The following is a 17008-nucleotide window of genomic DNA, read 5'->3' on the forward strand; positions in this document are numbered from 1 at the left end:
GCTGCCAGCCCCACGCTTCCCCCAGAGCACTCCTTACAGTCACTCCACTCCAGAGGGAAATGCCCTGCTCCCTTTGCACCTCGGGGGTCTGGGAAGGGCTGTGGGATACTGCACAGCAGCTCCTTCCCTCCAGCCCAGCACAGGCTGTTCATCTTCCCGGAGAGCCTCCTGACTGCCGCTGTCCCCACGCCTTTCCTCATTCCCAAATAAATGGGGACTGTGCTCTAACCAAACACCCGTGTAAGAACAGTTCCTGCCAGGCTGTTAGAGAGCAGATATCCCCATCAACAGTAAACAGCAAGGGAACAAAATTTCTCCTCCATTACAGGCCTGAAAGTAAATTAAGGAGTCAATCAGCACACATCAAGTAGGAAGATCACAGGATGTCCCATCCCTGGCAGTGTCCAAGGCCAGCTTGGGCAGGGCTTGGAGCAGCCTGGGACAGTGGAAGGTGTCCGAGCCCATGGCAGGGGCTGGAACGAGATGATCCCTAAGGTCCTGTGCAGCCCAGAGCACTCCCTGGCTCCGTAGCCACGGGCAGCCCCTACACGTAGGCATGGACACCCAGGGCCGGCCCTCCCAGGATTTGACACAGCCAACACAGAATAATGGAACCACCATGGCATGGCCCTGCAGCCCCATGGCTGCCACTCAAACAGCAAAGGAAGAGCTCCCAGCCCCAGCAGAACCAATAAACAGGCACTTCAGTAATACTCCAGCAGGTAAACACAAGCATGGTGCAAACAGCAGAGACTGCTGAAGTTCTAATTTACAGGACATGGAAAATAATTAGCAGAGCAAATATAATTTAACCACATTATTGATTAATTTACAAACCCATTAAAGCTCCCATATAAATTCATGGTGGGATTGTGTCTGAGCCAAGGATTCAGTATTCGTACATTCTTGGAAGGATTAAATTTAAGTGCCTTATCTTGCTCAAAACCATTTTTGGAAGGAAATGAGGGGAAATCTTATTTAATGTTATGAATTGCATCTGCTTGTTTATAATTAAAACACAGGAAAGGGGCAAGTGAGGAATCTCATTATTTGTTCTCCTCTCTATTCAAACGTGTCATTTCATCATGGGGAAATATCAAAAATGCCTGTGAGTAGCTAACCACAGCTCACTGTCGGCCACAGGATCCTAACAGTGTGTTAGAAAACAAATATGTCCAGGCAAAATCTAGCCTTTCCTTTCCTCCTTCCCTTGCCTTCCCTTTCCCACTACGTTAAGGAATTAATACCCCTGAAGTCAGTGTCCAACTTCTCTGTACAACCTGTGTGTTTTCCTGCTCTGTGCTCCCAGCTCTGCCCTCCTCCCCTTCCTGCTCCCCAGAGCAGGTGAGAGCTGCAGCACTTTTATTCTCTATATTTGGACCTAAAATGTCCTAAAAATATGGGCCTAGAGCAACTCCAGCTCTGCCTGGGCAGAGAATACACAACATTTCAGGGCTGCTTTGGTGTGTGTTGGCTCCAAACAGGTCCCCATGGTCAGGACATTCTGTTCCCTGCCCCTTTGGCACTTCATCTTCTGGTTAATCCCCTCCTGTGGGAGCAAGAAGGGATTGTTCCTCACCCTCCTCATGGCTCTCCTTCCCCTGCTGCTCTCTTTGGGGAGGAGATAACCCTGCCATGGCCCCCTTTCTCACAGCTCCCCTGGGAATCCACAACCCCACTTAAATCCCACCTATCAAACAGGTGACAAAGTGATGATGCCCCCCTTGGATCAACACATGGTGCAGGAAATTCAGTTTCCCTGGTTTTACCTTCTGTGTGTTTTGTGAGGTGCTAAAACACGACATTTTCCAGGCTTGAAACAGGGACCCCGTTCCAAAATAGGATTTCTGTAGGCACACAGTGGCTAAAGAGCTTCAGAGGCTGCAACTCCCTGAAGCCTCAGAGCTGCAGCCTCAGATGGATACAGACACTGCCTGAGCTGATCTGATTAAAAGTTTCACATCTGTGGACAAAACTGATCATTTGTGGCCCTTCTGCCCCAGTCTACTGGAGGTCACAACACCATGTTACATCTCATTTCCTTTTCTAACAGCTCCCCAGGGTTTGGCATTCAGCCCTCCTGACATTCTTGCTGTGAAGGGCTGCCCATCCTGAAGGGCCCTCCCAGCACTTCCACAAGTGTGACATGACAGTTCATTGAAGATAAGAACCACTGGCAAGGCTGCCCTTCTGTTACAGCCCCAGTGCCTCGGTGGCTGCAGCAGGATTTCACAGGTGGGAATTAGAGCAAAACTTCCTATTTACCTGCTTGCCAAGAGCCTGTACTGGGAGTTCAGCAGAGGAAATGCTGACTGGGCAGAGAACGGATGGAGAGCCCCTGTGCTCAGGTGAGACCCCACCTGCAGAGCTGCCCCAGCCCCGGGGCCAGCAGCACAAGGACCTGGAGCTGCTGGAGAGAGTCCAGAGGAGGCCCCGGAGCTGCCCCAGGGCTGGAGCCCCTCTGCTCTGGAGCCAGGCTGGGAGAGCTGGGGGTGCTCACCTGGAGAGGAGAAGGCTCCAGGGAGAGCTCAGAGCCCCTTGCAGGGCCTGAAGGGGCTCCAGGAGAGCTGGAGAGGGACTGGGGACAAGGCATGGAGGGACAGGACACAGGGAATGGCTTCCCACTGAATAAAGGTAGACTTAGAATGGATGCTAAGGAAGGAATCCTTCCCTGGGAGGGTGGAGTGGCACAGCTTGCCCAGAGAAGCCTCTGTTACCTGTCCAAGCCCTCTGCTGAGAAAGCTTCTCCCTGCCTCCTTCCCTGCTCTGCCCCCAGGTGTGGAACCCCTCCAGTGGGAGGGCACAGCAGCTCCAGGGCAGTGCAGGTTCACATGTGGGACCATTCCGAGAGCTCAGCCCTGACAGGGGGAGCTCTGCTTTTATCTGAGACACGAGAGCCCTCCCTCAGCCCCCAGACGAGGAGCACACCTGCAGCAGGGATCCAAGGCAGCCTCTGACTGCTCCTGGGAGGGCTCACACAGCCACAGCTGTTCCTGGCATCCCCTGAGCCCAGGGAAACACGCAATGTCCTGGGCTGGAAGGGCCCCACAGGGATCACCGAGTCCGGCTCAGGGCCCTGCACAGCCACCCCAACAAGGCCACCCCGTCCCTGGGAGCGCTGTCTCACAGGAAACACAAGGGAATTGTCCCACAGCTCCTCTGCCCTGACGTGCTGCTCCTCAAGCACTGCAGCAGTTCGCTGCCAGCAGCAGTGAGAGCGTTCCTCCTCCTGGCAACGCTGACCAATTCCACTCCAGTGACTTGAAAAACTGCTGCCCCTAAAATCACTCTCCTCGGCAGATTTAAACAAAACCAAATTTACCTTTTGGTCAAATGCCTTAGACAAAATCAGGAGTGTTGGCTTCTATCATGAAATTAAAGATTAAATGGGTAATGGCTGGGAAACAGCTCACACCCATGGCAAACTCTCATCTACCTTGTTTTTGCATTTCCACATTTGTATAATAAAATAATTTTTATATTCCTGTTTTCTATAAAATACTGATATCAATAAATCTATGACACAGGTGTCATTAACCCACAGTTTCCCCTCTGTAGGGAAGCAGGGACAGGGAATTGCTCTTGTGAAAAACCGGCCAGGTCAGGTTCCTTCCCTTGGTGGCTTCTGCAGCATCGTCCTCGCTCAGTGACGGAGTTTTTGTGCAGCTCCAAGGAGAACAAACACAGGGATGTGCTGGAGAGGGGTGGAGGGGATGAGGAGCATGGGGAGGAAAAGCAGAGCCCTTCACTTCCAACCCCTTCTCTTCCCTCCCCTGCAGTGTGCCAAACAATCTGTATCTCAGTATTTTGTTCTGAAGCTGTGTTGCCTCTTACCTTGTTACACCGTGGTTTTGTACTTGATCTTAATCTTCCTCTGTTTAGCTGGTACCAGCCTCCGGCCTCCTTGCATTTAAGGATTTTCTGTCTGCAGAAATTTCCCATTAGGAGTAGGGAAAACCAAAGTGTTTCTGTGGAGAAATCATCACATGGGATCCCACGTTACACGGAGGGGGAAAAAAGAAAAGATAAGGCCATTTTAGCATGAATTCATTTTCCTAAAGCTTAAAGAAAGATCACATCATTTATTTTTTGCTTAATGCTGTTTCCCATAGGATGCAGGCAGGATGGAGGCAGTGCAGTGAAATTACAGCCATTTACAATCCTGCAGCACAGCAGACTCCAGGCTCTCTCCAGAGCATGCCTCCAGCTCCCACCAACAGCTCTGGAGTCCTCTGGAGGGAACATTCACTTCATAATTTCACCACAAACCCGAGAGTCAACATCAGCTCCAGTGCTGCTAAATTATTCCCCCCTCACAAAAGCAGCTGTGAAAGAACATTATCATTACAGATCTCAAACAAGCTTTCCTTTGGTTGTTGTTACAAATTCTCATTTACGACTGTTGATAAATATTAATTCTCATTATCCCAAAATACCACCGAAGGTGCGTTCAGTCACGAATTCCTCATAAAGATAATCAGGACTTCATACTTGCAGCCTTCCAGGACCTACAAGTCAAATGGAGAGAGATTGTTTACAGGGGCTTGGAGTAGCAGAACACAGGGAATGGCTGCAAAATGAAAGAGAGTGGGTTTAGATGGGATTTGGGGAAGGAATTGCTCCCTGGGAGGGTGGGCAGGCCCTGGCACAGGGTGCCCAGAGCAGCTGTGGCTGCCCCTGGATCCCTGGCAGTGCCCAAGGCCAGGTTGGAGCAGCCTGGGACAGTGGAAGGTGTCCCTGCCCATGGCAGGGGCAGGAATGGGATGAGCTTCCAGGTCCCCTCCAACCCAAACCACGTTTCTATTTGAGCAAAGACAGCCGGTGTTGCACCGATTCATCTGCAAAAGCTCTGCAAAATATTTACCGTGACTGATGAGTCCTTGGGCTTGTATTTCCAGGAATTTGGCCTCAGCTTTCCTGGTTTCATCGTTTCCCAGAGACCTCCTCCCACTCAGCCACCCTCACACCAGGCTGCCTCAGCTTTTCTAAACCCAGGCAGCAAATGAAGGCACCGGGGTCAGGCAGAGCTGGGAGAGAAACAAAATGTGCTCTAATGAATTCTGCCTGGCCGTTTCTTAATTCTCCTCCTGCAAAGCACCCAAACAAACCCACTCAGGATGTTGGCTTCCAAGCAGTGCAGGCTGAGGGCTTAATTAGCCCAGAGCTCCCCAGATCGATCAGCACTGCAGTTAGAACCCAAGAAAGGAGGCAGGAATGGCCCTCGGATCTCTCAGTGTGCCCTGGATCAAAGGAGATGCTGAACACCTGAGATCAGGTGATAACATGATCCTTCTTTTAAAAGCGTGATGAAAACTGTCACTGCTGGCCTCGGGTCTCTTTGATCTGCTGGAGTGGGGCCCTCCTGGAGAGCAGCAGGGACATCAAACCCCTCAGGCACCCTGGGGCTGAGCTGTAGCGTCACACCCTCACCCTTCTGGGGCTGCTTCTGGGAAAGGTGGAACATCTTGGCACACGGGGTCACAGCTGCCTTTGGATGAAAAATAAACGGGAAAGCCTCAGGAGCAGGTGAATGGCTGCAGCCACGGGTGTAAAGGATGCTGCCTTAGGAATTCTCTCTGGAAGCCATCCCTTCCCAGAAGATGAGACTCCCAAAGTGTCTCAAAAGAGGCGCCTGCTCTGTTTGTCTGTCCTGGCTCCTCCTGGCTGGGCTCCTCAGGGAACCCTTGGCAATGCAGCTGTCTGATGGCAGTGCTGGCTGTCCTCCTGCCTTCCCAGAGCACCAACTATTCTCTTGGACAGCAGCATCCTCTCCCTGCTTTGTTTTGCATTGAGGCCCCCATGGCTCGGGAAGAGCCACTTAGTGCTGGGAAATGAAGGGAAATCTGTGCCTGGAGCTCGTGCAGCTGCTGATCTGATGTGAGAGGCTGGAATCATTGCAAATCATTTCAAAGCAGGGAATCAGCCAGTCCTGCTTTCCTGGAGGCTGAGGTGAGGCGCTGCTTTCCCTCAGCTCCTCCCGGCCCTGGGACAGGGTTTGTGCAGCACCTCCAGCCCCCAGTTGGCCAAGTAAAATCAGGGGCTGCTCCGTGCATCCTCTGAGGAACAGCTCCCCTAAAGCTGCCCCTTTGTGCCAGCAGCACTCCCTGCACAAGGGGGTCAGAGTTGTCTTTCTGCTCAATGCAAAGTTTGTCACAGGAGGATTCTGGCTGAGATTGATCAGATCTGAGATTTGTCATATCTAAGCTAAGCCTCTGGTCTGCCAGTGACACTCTGTGCCAGGTTTCCTTCCCTTCAGTGTCCAGCTGGGAACGGCCACAGCAGCACCTCTTTTCCTCAGAGAATAAGCACCTCTCTTGAGGGAGAGAAGGTTGTGAAGTGCAGAAATCTGATAGCAGAACCAAGAGGTTCATTTCAAAAGGAAAAAAAAACTAAAAGAAGGAATTAAAAAGGTGCTTACAGTAAACATCCAAGGAAAATGCCCAAGTTCTCCCTCATCCTATCTCCTCCAGGCTTCTTTCCCAGCCTCCCGGCAGCCAGGTTTTCCCTGCTGCACCGAAGGCAGCAGCGCAGCTCCAGGCAATGCAGATGGAATGATTGTGAATTGTGTTCCCATCAATAGACTCCTGATTAGCAATTTTTCTTCCATTCATGCCTGCAGTGATTAAGAAACATCCAACTGTTTCTTTCCTTTTTTTAGGAAGAAACCTTTTTTAATCATTTTTTTCCTCTTCTGCTGGAAAACGAGGAGTCTGGGGTGGCCTGAGCTCTGCTGTGGCCACACAAGGAGCCGGAGGGGCTGTGAACGCAGCCCTGAGCGTCTCCTGTGCCTTCCTTGGGGATCCCTGCAGGACAATTCCTGGGTTTATCTCCCTGCTCGGGGCTGGGCTGGGGCTGAGCTGCTCAGCATCTCCAAAGCTCAGCTCCTGGTGGATGGGTTCTGCCATTCTCTGGAGTGGTGGCAGCTTTAGTTCCACAGCCCAGGCTCTCCCATTTAGTGGGGAGCTGCTGCCCCTCTAAATATATTTGCTAAGGCAGGTTTTGAGTGGTTGTGTCAACACTCCCGTGGTACCAAATCCTCTTCTAACACCCCCTTTTCACTGCCAGCGAGTCAGGGATGACTTTATTCCCGGCCAGGGTCTGTGTGTGTGGCTGACAAAATTCCAGCCTCCACATGGACACTGATACAGAACTTTTTCACTTATTTATGGATTTTTAGCAAAAAAGAAGAAATTCTTGCTCATTGGTTCTAGATTACATAATTCTCTTTCAATATTCTATCCTCTATTGGTTATTATTTCTCACTTCTCATGCTAATTAGTCCGTATTTTTAGTATCTTTTTCCTCCACTTTCCAAGACATCTACTGAGTCTTTTTTAGCCTCTCCTTTATCTTCTGCTTTCTGCAAAATGTCCTTGTGGTCCATAAATTCTGCGTTCCAGATGTCCAACCTCACCAATCCATCTTCCTCTCACAGGCTTTGTTCATCAGAGCACATCAGAGTTAGTTTATCAAAAGTCAAAGTTTCAGTCATTTTCCCCAGCCGTGTTTCCACAAAAGTAGCTTATGACAACTTTGCTGAGATTAATCTAAGAATAACACCCTGTTTATAATTTATATATGTGCTGGTTATGATTAATTAAAACAAGGATTTTAAAGAGTAATTAAAACCATTACCTACAATTATTTAAAAGCTCTCTCGTTTCCGGCACGCTCAGACCTCCCGCGTTGTGCCAGCTCAGGACTCCAGAGGTGGCACAGGAGCTGCCAGCAGATCGCAGCCTGGGATTCTCCTCCCCTGTTCCTGCGCATCCGCAGCTCACAGAGCCAGGGTGCCACCAGGAGCACCGACGTGGAACCGCCCCTGCCAGAGCAGACAGGGAATTCCAAAGGGCGCAGAGCTGCTGGGCACACCCAGCCCCTTTCCCAGGGAATTGCAGGACACAAACACAATCCAGGCCCCGCTTTGCCTGAGGGCGAGTCCCCGTGGGCTGAGCTGCAGCCAGTGCCTCTGTGTCCACCGGCTTTCCTCTGCAAAATGGGGAACTTAACCCCAGGACTGGGATGCACAAACGGGTCACAGTGAAATCAGGAATTTCCCTAAGCCCCAAGCCAGACAAAATCCCCCGCCATGCTGGAGAAAAGGTGTATTTGTTGGAATGTATCTCACACAACCTAAAGATCTTCTGGTGTTTTGTCTTTCAAGGAGAAAATGAAGCTGTTTGCCCTCTGCACTGGAGGGACCTGCACACCCCAGTCCCAGGCAGGTGAACACCACCTCACTTCAGCAGGGTAGATTTATTTGTGCTCCCTGTGAAGTCTGAGTGGGAAGAGCTTTCCCCAGCCACGGGCGGGCAAACTGAGCTACCAGTGTCCTTTGATTTTGGTTTACTCCTGTTCAAATCAAGGCTGTCGGGGATGCACTGAGCCTTCTGCCTTCTGTGGTGTTTCCCAGCTCCTGTCTCGATGGTCTGACAGCAGTTTTCACAGGAACTGGTGCAAAACCTCCTCATTCCCTTAAATCCATTGCTGCTTCTGGAAGCGCTCTTCTGCTGTCACCAAAACAAGAGAGCCACCAGCAAAGATGGCCGTGGTGGGTTTTATCACCCTGTGCTTGAGCACGGGCGTGTGTACCTGCATCTCTCAGCATTTCTGGGCGCTGTGCTAACAGTCCCTCCAGGCCCAAACTCAGATGAATTTCATTAGATCAGCAAAGTGACAAAGTGACACTGTCCCTTTGCACCTGCGCTTTTCAGAAACATGCACGATGTCCCAAGGATGTTCAGTCAATAACCTGCAGGTGAGGCTGGCTCTGGCTGCTTGGACAGTGATGGAGGAGTCTGAGGAAGAAAATGCTCCCTCAAAACCAGACACCAGAGGTGAGCGATGCAGCCCTCAGCTTGGGGGGACTGTTGTTACCTCCAAACGACGCCAGTTCCTTATGAGGCAGAGAAAAGCCCTTTCCCTCCTGAAAAGAAACATCATTAAACATGGGGACAGCCCTTCCTCACCTCTTCCAGATTTCCTTGCCTTCAGGACCGGAGAGCAGGAATCCAAGAGGAAGTTCAATCAATGTGCTGTGCCTCCCCAGAAAGATCTGTTCCAGAGTCCAGGTGTAACTGCAGGTATTGCTAGCAGGAGGATGTCTGGCAGGTTCAAGCTATTCAGTCTAAATAAAACAGCCCTAACTCCCCCACAACCGAATACAACTGCTCTGTGGGGATTCCTTTTCATTCCTCTCCACTCCCCAACCACATTTTCCCTATGCCCACCCTCTCACCCCAATCCTAAGTCTCCACACTGATGTTCCTGGCCTTCCCCTGCTCCTGCCCCAGCACAGCAGCATCGTTCTGGGCCACCTACAGAAGCGATGCCAATAATTCTTTCCCTGCGCTGCCTGGAAATCCGGTCCTGAGCTCCCTGGGGCAGTGCAGAGAGCTGAGCCCACAGCTCCAATGTGTCTGTACCACGCTGGGGGAATCTTCCCACACTCAGCTACTGCGACTTTTATCGCCACACTCTCTTTTTTATTATACCTTTAACAACAGCTCTGCCTCTGCCTTTTACACAGGAGATGGGCAAGGAAGGGCCATTTAAAAATCTCTTCATTACCAGCTGCTCATTTTCTCATGTTTCGTGAGGGTTAGAGGGGGCAGAGGATTGGATTTCCTTATCTTTTCAAGTAACTGTTCTGTTACAGCACCATCGTTTTGATGGGAGCACCTGCTGGACGTTTTAAGGTTGGACACTGGGATGTGACAGTGAAAAAATGCGAGGTGCACCCAGCTGAGAAGGAAGGCGCACAGCCCCAGGGTGTGGTGTGCTCATGGAAGGCTGCGAGGCGGAGGGGAAATGGAGCATCTGTGTGTGTCCCGGCACATTCTTGTGTGCGAGAAGTGCGTCAGGCTCTGCGAGAATCTAAGTGTTGGTGCACAGCTAGAAAGGCCGTGCAGAGCACCACGGGCTGTGTGCAGTTTGCAGGCTGCAAAGGAAAGAAAATCGTCATTTGGTTGTGGAGTGAATACAGGTTTCCAAATACCAGGCGCAAGGTCTGAGCAAACGTTTTGTCCTCGTTTATCTCTCTGCAAGATGTAGCTGGAAACTTTTCAAGTGATCACTCCTAAGGGGGAAGGTCAGCGAAGCTTTCCGTGCTGGCCCATTTTCCTTGTCGAGTTTTTAGCCGGGAGCAATTTGGTTTAGCTTCGCACTCCGCGATTCCGGGAATGTTACGGTCCGTGTCGCCGAGAAGGGCAGTAGGCAGCGCAGCGGCGTGTTCGCTGTGGTTACAAGGGGACGCTGCAGACCAGCAGCGGATCTGTCTTTTAGTACCTTTTCTAAAGGTGGGAAGAGCTGCCGGAATGGGAAGGTTCGGAACTGAAACGCCCTCCATTCCCGCAGCGGCCGCTCCTGCCGGGATGCGGCGGGAGCATCGCTCCGGGGGCTCGGGCCCGCTCCTGCCGGTGTCCGCCGGGCGCAGCGCGGGTCCCGGGCCCGCGGCACCGAGGCGGGATCGGGGCCCCGGGACCCCCCCACGGAGCCCCGCGGGCGCCGTCTGGCGGACACGGAGCGGCGGGGCCGAGCAGGGCCCTCCGGTGGGCAGCGGCGGAACGGCAGCGCCTTTCAGGGGTTAATTGGTTTGTTGCTATTATTTATTCACTTACGGTCACGCTGAGCTTCTCCGTGCGCACAGGAGATGACGGGTTTCTTGCCAAGGGCTCCAAGTGACCAGCTGAACCCATGTGACACCATCCCAAAGCACCCTAAATAATTTGGAGGCGCTTTTTTCCCAGCCTAGGCAGGGAATTCTTTTCTGAGAAAAACTCCAAATTAGAAGATAGAGGCTCTGAGGGGAAGAGAGGGGTTCTGCGTTAAATTAAAAGCGCGCTGGGAAAAGGAAATACCTGGAACATCTCATTCTCTCCCAGCCTGGCTTTTGTGTGATTTGCTCTGATTCCAGCTGCTCCCAGGGGATTTTCAACCTGTGGGGTTAAAATGAGCTGCCAGGTGCTGAGAACAACAGAAAATAATGGGAGAACTCCCTGGATCGGGCGGTGGAGCCCCTGTGTAGTGCCATAACACAAAACAACGATAGACTGGCAGGGGAATACTGACAGTTTATTTCACAGAGCATTGCAGAGTTTATTTTGGTCTAGCTCTATTCTCATCAGAAAAGTATCATCCTCCTTTTTTTCCAAAAGAAAAAAAAAGGTAGCAAATATTCAGGACAGTAACAGTCAGTGCATTATGCGTGAAATTTGGGTCTTGTCATAAAAAAAAGAAAAAAAGTTAATTGTGAAAACAATTCTTTGTTGGTTTGCTTTCAACACTTCCAAGCTTTTAAGCACTTAACCTCTCAATAAAGTCATCTCCAAGGATAAAAACAGAACATGCAGGTGATCACCAACAGATGCCGAGGTTTAACAACATCTCTCACTTGGCAATGACAATCCACCAGGAATGTTTCAATACAGCACCACATCAAAGGGAGAAGCAACTCAGTTCTCAAAATACCTTCAAATCCACCAAAATCTTGCAGTTCTGCAGAGCAAGACACACTGTATTTCACAGACTGGGGAGTACCATGGAGAAGGAGAGTATTTGGGCAAGGTAAGAGGGAGCATGGACCAGGGCCTTGTTCCACATACATTCCTAAAAACCCAGGGAAGATGCAAAGGAATAAAGTCTGGATTTTGTGTGGTGCTTTTTTAGGTGGTGGAGCACCAAAATGCACACTTTCATTATCAATGGGGTTTTTCACAGAGATAAGTCGGCCACTTTTGTCCCCAACTCTTACACACCAAGCCCTAAACTCCAGGGCTTCAAAATGCCACCGGATCTCAGCTGAAAAGGCCAGAGCAGTTCCAAAGCAAGAACAAACTGCTCAGGGCTGTTTCTCTCCTGCCTTTAGGTGTGGAATGTGATGTGTATCGGCATCCCCCAGACTGCCTTCTCCTCTCCTTTTTCAATTTATCTTTTTTTTACTTTTAACCTCTGCTCTAAGATTTTGGTTTAAAGCCTTTTGCATTGGAAACTTGCTGCTGGGAGCTCCTGCCTTCAGAGCCCGTCAGCACTGGCTGCAAGACCATCGCTCCTTTGGAGGACATGAACCTGCAGCTGTAAAGATCCTGCTTTTACAGCAAGGAGCAAAGGTCTCCTTGCAGGAATACATCATATCCCGGGGTTGTTTTGCCTTCCAAACTACTTACAATTTCTTCACCCACGGCCATCTCCTTGGCCCAGAGAGAGGGGAATCTCCCACTGCACCACCACCTCCTCTTCCAGAAGGGAAGCAAGGAGTGACTGCAAATGCCACTTGGAGTGGCAGGCACTTCAGCCAGATGCCAGGAGTGATGGTGCCCATGGCACTGCCTGTCTGTCACAAGCCATCTGGGCTCCCAGCAGAGCCCAGCTTGGGGAGAAGAGAGGAAAAAAAGGAGAAAAAAAAAAATCCAAACCTGCTGCCAGCAGAGCCCAATCTACAGGAAATGCTCAGGATTTGCCTTCACAACTCTGGCAGGACATTCCAAGAAGGCCATTCCCCATTGAGCATCCAGGCTTTGGGGAAAGAGGATGGGACAAGGAGCAGGTGCCCGAGCGCCTGAGCCAGTGCAGGCCCTTCCCCGGCTCTGAACTTCAGCAGGGAGGAGCAGCGTGAATTCCTCTCCTCGGCAAGCCTCTCTTCTCCCAACAGCCTCCTGGTGCATCAGAGCTACACTTCCATTGCCCAGGAAAAGGGGAATGAGGGAAAACCAAAAGAAAATAAACCATAACAAAAGGAACACTTCACAAGAACATCACAACATTCAGCTACACAGTCGCTGCACCGGGGAAGGACTGGATTAGGGAAAGGCGGAGAAAGGGGACACACGTCCACCGTGTTGCTCCCAAAACCCCCCAAGGGGACTCAGGCTCTCACATCAAGATCCAAAGAACTTCAGCCATAAGGTTGAGGATTTAATGAACACAGTATTTCCACTCATGCCCTGGAAAGAATTACACTCAAAAAAAAAAGACAAAAAATTCATTTTTTCTACATATTTACAAAAATAAGCCCCCCAGCCTCACAACCAGGGAGGTGGAGCAGCCAGTGGTGGGGAGCGGGAGGGGGTTTCTGCCCGACCAGCAGTTCCTCGGAGGTTCCCATCCCGCAGGAAGCAGGAGAGCGCGGCTCTCGCTGCCAGAGCGTGCGCAGGGCCGGAGCAGAGTCCTCAGTTGAGCCGGAGTTTGGTGTCCCGGTGGTCCGTGGGTGTCACCATCTCGTTGGCGTAGCCGTTCTCGGAGCAGAAGGACAGCTCGTCCGTGGTCTCCACACCGTTGCTGATCTCTGGGAAGGGCAGAAAAGCAGGGATGTCACCGCAGGAGCATCCACCCTGGATGGAGAAACTGAGGTGCTGAGCAGCCCTGCAATCCCAGCACGTGGGGTCCATCAGATTCTACAGGGACTTAGGAACACTGCACTCATTTCCAACCACTTCTGAACAGGATCTGCCTCCAGTTTGGAGCTCCACATTTCAGCCCTTCACCGTGGTGCCACCACCAGAGGCAGAGCTGGATCCCCCCCTACACCTGATGTCACTGTCACAGGCTGAGCAAGGCACCTGTGGGAGAGTGGTACCAAGTACTGAGCCAAATCCCTGCCCAAATGGCCATCCTGGAAAAGGACTGACTCCTTTAGTCCCTGGTTTCACTGGGAAAAACCTACACCCACTGATGTTTTAATGGCAAACATCCACCCTAGGCAAGAACAATTGTTCCAGAGGCACAAAACTTCAATCTCCACCCCCCATCTTAAGGATATTTTATGTCTGGGATATTCTATGTCTGGGACACGTTAGGGAAGCTTAATTCTGCTGTGCCCAAGCTTTCCTTGTTTGGGTTCCCTGGATTTACACCTGATTTTTACCCCCTCTGTTTTGGCCAAGCGACTGGAATCTGGTGGCGCCTGCGGGTGCACTCACAGGGATCGGAGGGAGCGCTGTATGTTTGCAGAGTGAATCCATGATTACCATTACAGGTCCTGAAGCGAAGGCAGTGACGGTTCGTCCCTTCATCGTGCAGAAACCCCTCACCGTGTGGGGGAGAGACGTACTGTCCCAGTGGGGAGTGAGACTGGAAGTGGGCCTGTGATGGCAACCAATCAAAACCTGTCCTGGAAAACTGAAAATCCTGTCTGGATCAATCAATGGCCTTTACCAGAGAAAAAATTAAATATCCTCAAAAACTTAGTAAAGGAGCAACTACAAAAAGGCCACATCCCCCCCACAGAATAGTCCCCGGAATTCACCAGTGTTTGTCATACATGAGAAGACTTCAGGTTCCTGGAGATTGCTTCATGATCTGAGAAAGGTATGGGACCCTTCCAGCCTGGACTTCCTTCTCTTATCAATGATTCCCAGAGACCAGCCTTTCATCATCATCGATTTAAAGGACTGTTTCTTCAACATACCGAGGATGCCCCGAGATTTGCCTTTTCGGTTCCAGCCATCAACCAAGGTGAACCACTGCAGAGGTATCACTGGAAATCATTTCCCCAAGCAATGAAGAATTCTCCTGCAATTTGCCAGTATTTTGTCGCACAAGCACTGTCTGCAGCTCGACAAAAGCACCCACGATCCAGGACTCTACGCTACATGGACGATCAAAACCTTTTTTCCTTGCAGTTTTGGGGGCAAAATTGCAGCTTTATGGTCTCATTTTTCAATGGGACCCCTCTGGAAGGGATCCTTTGTTAATAATGGAATGGGGTTTTCTTCCTTACAGGTCTCCAAAGACGATTTCTACGACTCTGGAGATGATTGCACAGAACTAACCAATATTTTGTTACTCATATTAGGGCTCATTCCTCGCTTCCCGATTCCTGGCAGAAGGGAACACATGAGCAGATAACCTGACAATGGTTGCTTCAAACACTTTGCCAAACAGCTTTGAACAAGCAAAACTGAGTCATGCCTTTTTCCACCAAAATGCACAAGCACTTGTGAGGATGTTTCACATTTCTAAAAGTCAAGCCAAAACTATCATTAGTACTTGCCCTGCAAGTACAAGTGCAAGCCCCTGTTTCCACAGGAGCTGTTAATCCACGGGGTTTGCAAAGCCTGCAGTTATGGCAAACAGACATCACCAAATACCCCTCCCTTGGGAAATTTGAGAACATCCATGTATCAGTGGTCACGTTCTCAGGAGCGGCATTTGCCTCTGTTCACACAGGAGAAACTGCCAATCATGCCTGTCAACATTTTTTGCAAGCATCTGCTTCACTAGGCATACCCCAAGAAATCAAAACAGACAATGGCCCCGTGTACATATCCCAAAAATTGGCCATGTTTTTAATGGATTGGGGTGTTTGCCACACTTTGGTGTTGCCCACTCCCCCACAGGTCAAGCAATCACTGAAAGAACATCCCTAAAACGTACTTTAGATCAATAGAAAGGGGGAACGGAGGCAACACCACAGATGAGGTTGAGTAAAGCTTTATATATTTTTAATTTTTTGAACAGCTCTTTTGCAGAACCTGATCCACCAATTTTTAGGCATTTTTCAAATAACACGCAAGCAAAATTGAGAGAAAATCCTCCTGTTTTAATCAGAAATCCTGAGACAGGACAAACTGAAGGTCCTTTTCAACTAATAACTTGGGGCAAATGTTTCCACAGGTGCAGGACCTAAGTGGGTCCCCGCAAGGAACGTCAAACCATATCCCACACGAGAACGCTCTGACAACGCCACGAGCGAAGAAGCAGGCGCGCAGATGTGAGCCGAGCAGAGAGACTGTGAGTCACACCTGACGCCCCTTGCTCACCCGTGGGATTTGCAAACCTTGATTTCATGTCATGTTAAATGAGTGATCTGTTGGTTTCGTAGAGCTCTTTTGGCAAAAGCGTGGTATCCACTGTGTTCAGTAAAGGTGTGTCCTCCCATTGGTTCTGCAGAGGTGAAGTTCCCACTCTTGGGGAGTTTTACCATTGCCATTTGGCTCCCCGGCAACTTTGGGAAGGAACAAAAGCAGAATTTGCGAGTTGTAATATATGGGAAAGTCTTTTGCCAAAAAGCAGCTCTCAGAAATGGAGCAAAATCAAATGTTTTATTGGAGCTTGCTAGCTTTGCTTGCTTTTTGCAATGCAGATCTCCCTGTGGCACAACTAAAAACAGATGTTTGGGTCACCTTAGCTAAGGCAGCAGGCTCAGATACCTTATGCCTGTGCAATTCAAACCCAGAAAACCCTTTTGCAACCTGTTTAGTCACTTTTTCAGTAAAAAATTAGCCGATACCCATGTATCATGATCCCTTAACTAAAAAGCAACTTAACAGCAAGCTAGGTGAAATTGCTAGTGGGAGCAATCCTGTAAAAGATTGGGATCTTTGGACCATAAAACTCCCCAGAGCAACTGCTGAACCCCAGGAATTGGAAATTTTGCGCTCCTTGACAATGGATTTCTGTGTTACCTTTCCAGATAGCAATCAGCAAAAGAGAGATCCTCCCAGACACAATGTCACTCCTAATCCCCCTGTCTACAAAAACTCAAGTTTTTGGTGTTGTCCTGGGTTGCAGTGTATTCTATTACCATCCTCAGGAGCCGTTGAAACCAGGTGGGGCAGTGTTTCCTTGCCTCCTCCCCCCAGACTATCTTTCTGTTAATTGCCCATCATTGTCCTGCCGCCTGACTCAGAGATAACTCCCTCCGGACTATTCTCCTGTTAATGAGCCTAATCAACACTTGGCCTCATGACTCGTTACCCCATTGTGAGATGCTCCGCCCAGAGGGAGGAACCAAGCATCCCATCGTGGATATAATCTGAGGCTGAACACCAGAGACAGCGGCTTCCCACTGGATTTCCAGAGGACAGGAGCTACACAGCCACCACTGGACTTCCTGAGGAAGAGCAGACTGTTTTACTACAGGATCACCGCTTCAGAGGACTGCAGCCACCATTCTACCAGACTGCTACCACCACCCTGCCTAACAGGGTGTCAGGTTGTACCTTGACTCTGTCAGTTTGACAGTGTTTTCTTTTACCTTTTTTTTTTTCCCTTTTCTTTAATTTCCATT

At 50.2% G+C, this 17008-nt stretch overlaps 2 long non-coding RNA genes across 5 annotated transcripts; both read right to left on the reverse strand.

The window, feature by feature from the left end:
* Positions 1 to 2559: 2559 nt before the first annotated feature.
* Positions 2560 to 8078, reverse strand: LOC121665453. 4 transcript variants are annotated; one of them, XR_006016362.1, is made up of 5 exons: positions 7640 to 8078; positions 6419 to 6613; positions 4865 to 5027; positions 4437 to 4508; positions 2560 to 3968 (listed from the first exon to the last, which is right to left on the reverse strand). It is a non-coding gene; the product is annotated as an uncharacterized LOC121665453 (long non-coding RNA). The 4 variants fall into 4 exon arrangements; XR_006016363.1 differs by having other exon boundaries at positions 7636 to 8078; XR_006016364.1 differs by lacking the exon at positions 6419 to 6613 and having other exon boundaries at positions 7636 to 8078.
* A 2974-nt stretch (positions 8079 to 11052) lies between these two features.
* LOC121665454 lies at positions 11053 to 16488 on the reverse strand. Its single transcript, XR_006016365.1, has 2 exons — positions 13965 to 16488; positions 11053 to 13282 (listed from the first exon to the last, which is right to left on the reverse strand). It is a non-coding gene; the product is annotated as an uncharacterized LOC121665454 (long non-coding RNA).
* Positions 16489 to 17008: the final 520 nt, after the last annotated feature.

Source organism: Corvus kubaryi, unplaced genomic scaffold (genome assembly GCF_017639235.1).
Source record: "Corvus kubaryi isolate FWS band 111438036 unplaced genomic scaffold, C.kubaryi_AGA036_p1.0 37333, whole genome shotgun sequence".
In the NCBI taxonomy this organism is placed as follows: Eukaryota; Metazoa; Chordata; class Aves; order Passeriformes; family Corvidae; genus Corvus; species Corvus kubaryi.